This window comes from Cucumis melo, unplaced genomic scaffold (assembly GCF_025177605.1).
Source record: "Cucumis melo cultivar AY unplaced genomic scaffold, USDA_Cmelo_AY_1.0 utg001147l, whole genome shotgun sequence".
Lineage (NCBI taxonomy): Eukaryota > Viridiplantae > Streptophyta > Magnoliopsida > Cucurbitales > Cucurbitaceae > Cucumis > Cucumis melo.
Genome location: NW_026124430.1, coordinates 1 through 9,572, shown reverse-complemented (window position 1 = coordinate 9,572; position 9,572 = coordinate 1). Strand labels below are relative to the sequence as shown.

Genomic DNA, 9,572 nt, shown 5'->3' with positions numbered 1-9,572 from the left:
ATATATCTTATAATATACTATTATTATATATAATAATAATACGCATACTCTGGGACGGAAGGATTCGAACCTCCGAATAGCGGGACCAAAACCCGTTGCCTTACCACTTGGCCACGCCCCATTTATATTCAACACTAATAAACACTAATATTGGTAGTGCTTAGTCGTCAATTCCAGTACAAATATTTATAGAATAAATTAGATTGTTGCTCAGATTTTGATACGTTTATAGATCCAATTAAACTCAATTTATTGATCATTACATATAATTCCATTAAGATATTGTATGAAAGTAGGATTTCTTCTATTCTCGTTTTATTTGAGAATTGAAGGATTTTTGATTGGCTGAGTTCAAATCAAAGAAAGGTTTTTTGACCTACTTTATGTTATTAATTTTTCCCTTATCCCTTATATCATAGCAATAATAGGGGATTAATAACTCAATCAAATCAAAAGAAATACAATTATCTTCAAGAACAAAGAAAAAAAAATTGTTATGCTTAATATCTTAAGTTTCATCGGTATCTGTCTTAATTCTTTCCTTTATTCAAGTAGTTTTTTCGTCGCCAAATTGCCCGAGGCCTACGCTTTTTTGAATCCAATAGTAGATGTTATGCCAGTAATACCTCTATTCTTTTTTCTATTAGCTTTTGTTTGGCAAGCTGCTGTAAGCTTTCGATAATATTTTTAATACTGTCCGAGACAAATTCATGATTTACTAGAAAAAAAAAAAAAAAAGATTCTAACTAGTTATAAGATCAGATAAGTTGTACATACAGTCTGAAGCTTTAAGTTGAATCCAATATTGAAATTATTCTATAGCTATGATAAATCTGGATCACTCTCATTTTCTTATTCTTACTTTTTTCCTTTGAACGACCCTCTTCGAGTCCCCCACAATATAGAATTGTGGGTATGAAATCCAATTTTGAGTAATCAAGGACTCAACTCTTAAAATTTTTTCCTATTTATAGAAATAACTTCACTGCATTTCTTGGTGTCAAACCAGATTAAAATAGAGAATCTATTCTCTTAAAAAAAAAAATGATCTTGGAGATTGTGTAATGCTTACTCTCAAACTATTTGTTTATACAGTAGTAATATTCTTTGTTTCTCTCTTCATTTTTCGGATTCCTATCTAATGACCCGGGACGTAATCCGGGGCGTGAAGAATAACAAAATCAGATTTTTTTTCCTTGCTTGATTTTGAAATGTTCTTAACATTTTATCTATTCCACATCTTTCCTCAACTATAAAAAAATACCAAGTAATTGACAGAAACGGAAAGAGAGGGATTCGAACCCTCGGTACAAAAAAATCGTACAACGGATTAGCAATCCGACGCTTTAGTCCACTCAGCCATCTCTCCCCAAATTGAAAAAGGATAATTACTATGATACATTGTATAAAAAATAGAAAATAAAGGCTTGAAAAAAGCCCTTCTTTATCTCTCTTTATTATCTTTATCTACCCCTTTATAGATATATAATTTCATTATATTGATATAGATAATTATCTAGATATATCGATGGATATCTATCAAATCGATAAAAACTTTTTTTTATTAGGAATTCCATTTAGATAAATTAGATTTCATTAGATAAGGGCTCAAAAGAAGAGATATCTTCAATCCTAATATATAAATAATACCAATATATTAAAGATTCATAAAAATATTTATAAATAAAAAGAAAGTACCTTTTTTAGTTTATTTCATCCGAAAAGCCCTTTTCTTTTTATTTTTAGTTCCACGGCCTGGCCTGGTCAGTACCTAGCCGGGCTTTTTTTGTTCCAATAAATCGTAGATCAAATTATTTATTTGATTTGAAAATGTTTTTGAAAAAAAAAAAAAATAGAAACAACAAGAATCCTAAGAAGATTTATTATTTCAATTCCTATGATACAGAAAAAGATGATATAGAATCAAGGTTCGATTTCTTATTATTATTTTTTAGTACTTTACTAGAATAAAAAACTTGTTAATTAGTTAATTAAAACGAGTCCTCTTTTCCTAATCTCATTAGTGGCCCTGATGAAAATACGTCAACGCTCAAATTTTCATGATTATTTTCTGATCCGATCTTTTTATTACTTATTAATACGACTTATTTTCGTCTTCGACAAAAGGTCCATTTATATACAATAATTGCATTGTAGCGGATATAGTTTAGTGGTAAAAGTGCGATTCGTTCTATTAATCCCTTAATAGTTAAGGGATCCTTCGGGTTGATTAATATTCCGATCAAAAACTTTATTTCTTAAAAGGATTTAATCCTTTACCTCTCGATGAAAGATTCGAGGAAAAATAAAAATTCTCGTGATTTGTATCCAAAAATATGTTCTAAATTGAAAAAATTGGATCATGAAATTACGAAACATAATTTTATTGAATTGGATCAATACTTCCAATTGAAGGAATAAGGGATCCATGGATAAAGGTGGAATTTTTTCTAATCGTAACTAAATCTTCAATTTTTTCTTTGTATAAGGGAGATTGAAGCAAAACAAAATAGCTATTAAACAATGTCTTTGGTTTACTAGAGACGTCGACATCGTTTTTTTTAGCTCGGCGGAAACAAAATACTTTTCCTAAGGATTATATTAAATAGAAATAGGGAACGAAATAAATAACTGGAAAGATTGTTATAATCTCCTCTTGTATAGGGATCATCTATAAAGCGGGTCCTTTTGAATGCATTCAGACGGAAAGGCTGACATAGATGTTATGGATGGTATTTTTTTTTGTTTACATCTTATAAATTTAGGAATTTATCCATCTTCCATAAAGGAGCCGAATGAAACCAAAGTTTCACGTTCGGTTTTGAATTAGAGACGTTCAGTTCAAAATGATGAATCAACGTCGACTATAACCCCTAGCCTTCCAAGCTAACGATGCGGGTTCGATTCCCGCTATCCGCTTATCTTATCTTATAATATTCTTATCTTATAATTTATATATATTATAAATAGAAATTAATTAATAATGGAATTACTCAAATAAAAATTTTCAATTTACTTAATTTTAACTAAATTTTAACTAATGTATTAGTTAATGTAATGCATCATTGAATTCAATATGCAATTTCCGGAATTCTCACACATTTTTTTTTACGAACAAGAGAGGTGAAAATACGAAAAAAAAAATTGGAATCAAAAGCGTCCATTGTCTAATGGATAGGACATAGGTCTTCTAAACCTTTGGTATAGGTTCAAATCCTATTGGACGCAATTTTTTTTCATATATTTTTTTTTAGTTTTAAATTTTCTATATCATGTCAAGAAAGGAAAGATTTTGAATGATTTGAATAAGAGACGCTTATTTATTAATAGTAATTTATAAATTAGTTTTAATATTAATTGTAACTCTAGTTTTAGATTTATTATATAAATAAACTAATAATTCAATTCTGTTTTATTTGAAGATAAGATATTAGTAGAAAGGATATTCAAATTCCAAATATTAAGATATTTATGATATTCTAAATATATTATTAGAAATATAATCTAATTTTAACTTTAACTATATTTATAAAAAAATTTCTTAATTGTATTTACATTTCATTTTAATATTGATATATATTTCTAGAAATATTATCTACTTTCTTTAATATATTTATATATATTTTTTATTTTATATAAATTATATATATATATATTCTACCTACTAACACCTAATAAATGAAAAGAATGAAATTATTTCATGTTTCAATTTTAACATTTGAAAGTTCTAAAATTGATTTATACTTTACTTGTTTTCTTTTATACTTGGTCTTGAAGTAGAAAACGTTCCATCTGTTCCTGAATAGCTTCTTTCAAAAGGGCTTCCGCTTCAGTGGTCAATGTCTTCGTAGAAGAGATTATTTCTTGAAACTGAGGTTTATTCGTTTTTACGTAAGTACGTAACTCAAGAAGAAATTTCCTTACTTGTCCAATTTCTAATGAATCAAGATAACCATTAGTTCCGGTATAAACAGTCATTATCTGTTCGTCTACCGTGAGAGGTGCTGATTGGGATTGTTTGAGCAACTCACGTAATCGTTGACCTCTTGCCAATTGATTCTGAGTAGCTTTATCGAGATCAGAAGCGAATTGCGCAAAGGCTTCTAATTCGGCAAATTGAGCCAATTCCAATTTTAATTTGCCGGCTACTTGTTTCATGGCTTTAATTTGAGCTGCAGATCCTACTCTGGAGACGGAAATACCCACATTAATAGCAGGTCTGATTCCAGCATTGAATAGATCGGCAGATAAGAATATTTGTCCATCGGTAATGGAAATTACATTAGTAGGAATATAAGCTGAAACATCTCCCGATTGGGTCTCAACTATTGGTAAAGCAGTCATACTTCCTTCACCTAAAGCAGAACTTAATTTAGCGGCTCTTTCCAAAAGGCGTGAATGCAAATAAAAAACATCTCCCGGATAAGCTTCGCGGCCCGGCGGTCTTCGTAAAAGAAGAGACATTTGTCGATAAGCTTGTGCTTGTTTGGAGGGATCATCATAAATGATTGAAGTGTGTTGTTTTCTGTACATAAAATATTCAGCCAAAGCTGCTCCTGTATAAGGGGCAAGGTATTGTAATGTAGCCGGAGAATCTGCCGTTTCGGCTACTATAATAGTGTATTCCATTGCGCCCCTTTCCTGTAAAGTAGTCACTACTTGAGCCACAGAAGATGCTTTTTGACCAATAGCTACATAAACACATATTACATTTTGCCCTTGTTGATTGAGAATCGTATCCGTGGCTACTGCAGTTTTACCGGTCTGCCTGTCCCCAATAATTAATTCTCGCTGACCACGTCCGATAGGAATCATTGAATCAATAGCAATAAGTCCTGTTTGAAGAGGCTCGTATACGGAACGTCTCGAAATAATACCAGGAGCGGGGGATTCAATTAACCGAGAGTCAGAAGATGAAATTTCACCTCGGCCATCAATAGGTTTAGCCAGGGCATTTATAACACGACCTAAATAAGCCTCGCTTACTGGTATCTGAGCAATTCTTCCCGTTGCTTTTACAGAACTTCCCTCCTGTATCAGCAAACCATCACCCATTAATACAACACCAACATTATTTGATTCTAAATTTAGAGCTATGCCTATAGTACCCTCTTCAAATTCTACTAATTCACCTGCCATTACTTCATCAAGACCATAAATACGAGCAATGCCGTCGCCTACTTGAAGTACAGTACCGGTATTTACAATTTTTACTTCTCTATTATATTGCTCAATACGTTCACGAATAATATTACTAATTTCATCTGCTTGAATGGTTACCATGAGTATTTCGTAATTATTTTTTTTTAAGAAAAAAAAATAATGCCTACAGTAGAAGGACTAATCAGTTAGTTATTTCTTTCATCGTCCCAAACATGCCAATATTAGCACTGATGGTACGTAAATGTAACTCGTTGTCCAAACAACTATTCAGAGTTCCTAGAGCTCCTTGTAAGGCTTGTTGGAAAACCTGTTGTCGTACTTGATTAATCGCTTTTTGTTGTTCAAAACGAATAGTTTCATTTTTATAATTTTCTAATTGTTCCAAACTTTTAGAAGTTGAATTAATCAAATTCAATTTTTCTCGTTCTATCTCAGAATATCCATTCACTCGAAACTGATCGGCTTCCATTTCAACTTTTCGTAAGCGAGCCCGGGCTTTTTCCAGCTGTTCAATGGCCCCCTCACGTAGTTCTTCTGAATTTTGAATTGTTTTCAAGATCCTCTGTTTTCGATTATCTAATAAATCACTTAATGAAAGTAGATTGTCTTTCCATTCATTTCAAAACTTCGACGATCCCTTCCCGAACCAAACATGAATCTTTCGATTCATTTGGCTCTCACGCTCAATTATTGCAATTATTTCTGAGAAATTCCCATATATCTTTTTGAATGTAATGAGCCTATCCTCTTTTCTCTATTCATATTCCACAAAGAAAAAGAAAAAAATATGGATCATTAATCCAAGACCCGAATATTCGGAGGACTCTTCTGACCAAACAAACAATTGTCAGCAAAGTTGTTTCTTTTTTTTTCTTGAAATCCAAAAAAATTTTCTTACTTTATACATAACATAGGTCATCGATTCAGCATTGGATAAAAAAGAAAAAATGAGGGTGAAATCCTCATTTTTTTAGTTTTTTACAAAAAAATTCTAATATTCTATTAAAATAGAAAATAATAAAAAAGGGGGGGTTCAAATCATTTTATCGACATGAGTGTTCTATATCGAAAAAAAAGCCCAACTATTTGAAACGATTTATGTATTAACTATGTATTAACATAGTAGTAGAAAGAGTACCATGCTACGTCTGGACTTCAAACGTTTTAACCATGTTAATAGTCCCACATTATTGGTTGATAGAGAATCAAAGTTGATTTACCAATGAATCACGAAATGCTATGGTTCTTCAATATGATTTCTTCATTTTGTCAGAAGTAATTCGCGGGATCATGCACCTTTTCGTAGTTATAACTAGAAAAGTACAGTTGGTTGTATCCAACTTATTCTTGAAATAAACAACTCGCACACACTCCCTTTCCAAAAAAAATCAATACACCAAGCACTACGCTTAGATTTATTGGATTTGTTGCTAAAATATCGGTATTAAATCCGAAACTCTCGGCGGATGGCCAGTAACCCAAAGAAATGAAAGAATCGGTTACATTTTTCATATGATCTCCTTTTATAGATAAAACTAATTATCTATTTCTTTCTATTTTTTTTTATTTTATTAATTTCCTATTTCTATTCGAAATAGAGTAAAAAATATGTTGTAAGAATCCTAAAAAAAAAGTTCCATTCGAGATTGGACTAAGAAAGGGAAGGAAGAAGGCGAGTCAGTATGCTAATGCCTCATCCTCAAATCAATCCTTCCCATAGGTTATTGTCCCAACGAATAAGTAATTGTAGGAGTGAAAGCTTCGTATAATTCGAAAAAGCAAGAGCAGCAAGTCCAAGTAAATAAAATACGAAAAAAAATACGTAATTTTTTTAGGATTAAACAAAAGGATTCGCAAATAAAAGTGCTAATGCTACAACTAGTCCATAAATTGTTAAAGCTTCCATAAAAGCCAGACTAAGCAATAAAGTACCTCGGATTTTTCCCTCCGCCTCGGGTTGTCTCGCGATCCCTTCTACAGCTTGGCCCGCAGCAGTACCTTGACCAATCCCAGGTCCAATAGAAGCAAGCCCGACGGCCAACCCAGCAGCAATAACGGAAGCGGCAGAAATCAGTGGATTCATGATAAGTTCCTCACACCAAAAGAAAGAAATGGTTAATGATACAATCAACCAATGAATTATAACTTATTATTCCATCACTAAGATTTATCCAACTAAAAATTACGAATTGAAGTAATAATATTATTGAATCGTCCAAACTACTTCAATCTCTCTTTTTTAGTTCCTATCCATCCACGTAGTTTTTGTGAATCCATACGACTTTTGTTCTTCCATTTCTTTTAAAGCATTCTTTGAATTCTTCATTGTTTTTCTTGATTTAATCTCTCTATTCATTCAATATTGAATTCAAAATTACATTACAGCCGAAACAGAAGGACTTCCATTGTAAGCCCTATCTAAATTCACAGTAGTAGGGCGGATTAGATATATCTTTAGTTCCTATATAACTAGTTAATATCTAATATAACATATACATGTGTTTCTTACCTAACGTAAACCAATTATTCATATCTTGGATTCCATCGAATTTGAGAATCATTCTTCGAAATATCCACAAGGGTTGTCTTATAGCAATTCGATTCAATACATCTAGTTGACTCCACTCTCCTCTACTCTACCCTACCCAATCCTTTTTTCTCGTTTTTTGGAAACCCTTTCTTTTTAGAATTATCCCACATGGAGACAATCAATCTAAATGAACGAATTCATTAGTCCAAATCCTTGCATAGAAATATCAATATTTTATTAATCTAAGTTCATGTAATTTTTTTTTGTTCAATCGTTGAGAGGAAAAAGATCTTTTAGATCTCTTTCCTTTTTTTTTAATTCCCGAATATCGTAATCTTTCTAGTCTTACTCCCTAGATAGTATATACCTTCCTTATTTTTTGATTATTTGTATATTTATGTTCCCTAAGTAGATTATCTTGAGCCATGTATACATTGCCTTGGTCTAAGCTAAAAAAAAGAGTATTTAGAAAACTAATCAATGATGACCCTCCATGGATTCGCCTATATAAGCTGCAGCTAAAGTTGCAAAAATAAGAGCTTGAATACCACTTGTAAATAATCCAAGGAACATAACAGGTATAGGAACTACTAAAGGTACTAAAGAAACAAGAACAACAACTACTAATTCATCAGCTAATATATTTCCGAAAAGTCGAAAACTAAGTGATAAGGGTTTTGTGAAATCTTCTAAGATGTTAATGGGTAAAAGGATTGGAGTTGGTTGAATGTATTTACCGAAATAACTTAATCCTTTTTTGCTAAGACCCGCATAAAAATATGCTACTGATGTGAGTAAAGCTAAAGCAACAGTAGTATTTATATCATTTGTGGGTGCGGCTAACTCTCCGTGAGGTAACTGTATGATTTTCCAAGGTAAAAGAGCTCCTGACCAATTCGAAACAAAAATAAATAGAAACATAGTTCCAATAAAGGGAACCCATGGACCATATTCTTCGCCAATCTGAGTTTTGCTCACGTCTCGAATGAATTCAAGGACATATTCGAAGAAATTCTGACCGTCAGTAGGAATGGTTTGTGGATTACGAACAGCTATAATGGCTGAACCTAATAAGATAGCAATTACAACCCAAGAAGTAATAAGTACTTGGGCATGGACTTGGAAACCTCCTATTTGCCAATACAAGTGTTGGCCGACTTCCACACCAGATATATCGTATAACCCTTTTTGTGTGTTGATAGAACATAATAGAATATTCATATTGCCCTCTGAAAGAAATAGAACTGTAAAACAAATTATTTTGATTCGACTGTCTTTTTTTTTACTTGCCTTGAGTTGTCTTTTTTGATACCAATTTATTACATTACAATATCCCTAGTTTTTTTTTATCTCTTTTGTGCGATTCGGGAATAGTAACCAATTCCCGAAATCTATGGAGTTCCCCCCAAAATTGATTTATCTTATTATTAATCAAGAATTTCGTATAGAGCTAGAACGACCCTCCGAAATTGCAAATACTAATTTGTTAAGAATTAATCGGATTGAAGCTATAGCATCATCATTCGCTGGAATCGAAATATCTGCGAGATCGGGGTCACAATTTGTATCAATTAAACAAATAGTTGGAATTCCCAACGTGATACATTCTTGAAGAGCCCGATATTCTTCTTGTTGATCAACGATTATTACAATATCGGGTAACCCCGTCATATATTTAATCCCGCCCAGATATGTTTGCAAGTGAGATAATTGTCTCTTCAACATAGCGGCATCCCTTTTCGGAAGACGGTTGAGTCCCCCCGTCTTTTGTTCCGTTCTCAAGTCCCTGAACTTATGAAGTCTCGTTTCTGTAGTAGACCAATTTGTTAACATCCCCCCCGAGCCATTTTTTATTAACATAATGACACCGAGTCCTTGT

General features: G+C 32.3%; 1 non-coding gene across 1 annotated transcript; it reads right to left on the bottom strand.

Moving 5' to 3' along the window:
• Nucleotides 1-1,281: 1,281 nt before the first annotated feature.
• On the bottom strand, nt 1,282-1,369 carry TRNAS-GCU (transfer RNA serine (anticodon GCU)). Its single transcript has one exon. It is a non-coding gene; the product is annotated as a tRNA-Ser (tRNA).
• Nucleotides 1,370-9,572: the final 8,203 nt, after the last annotated feature.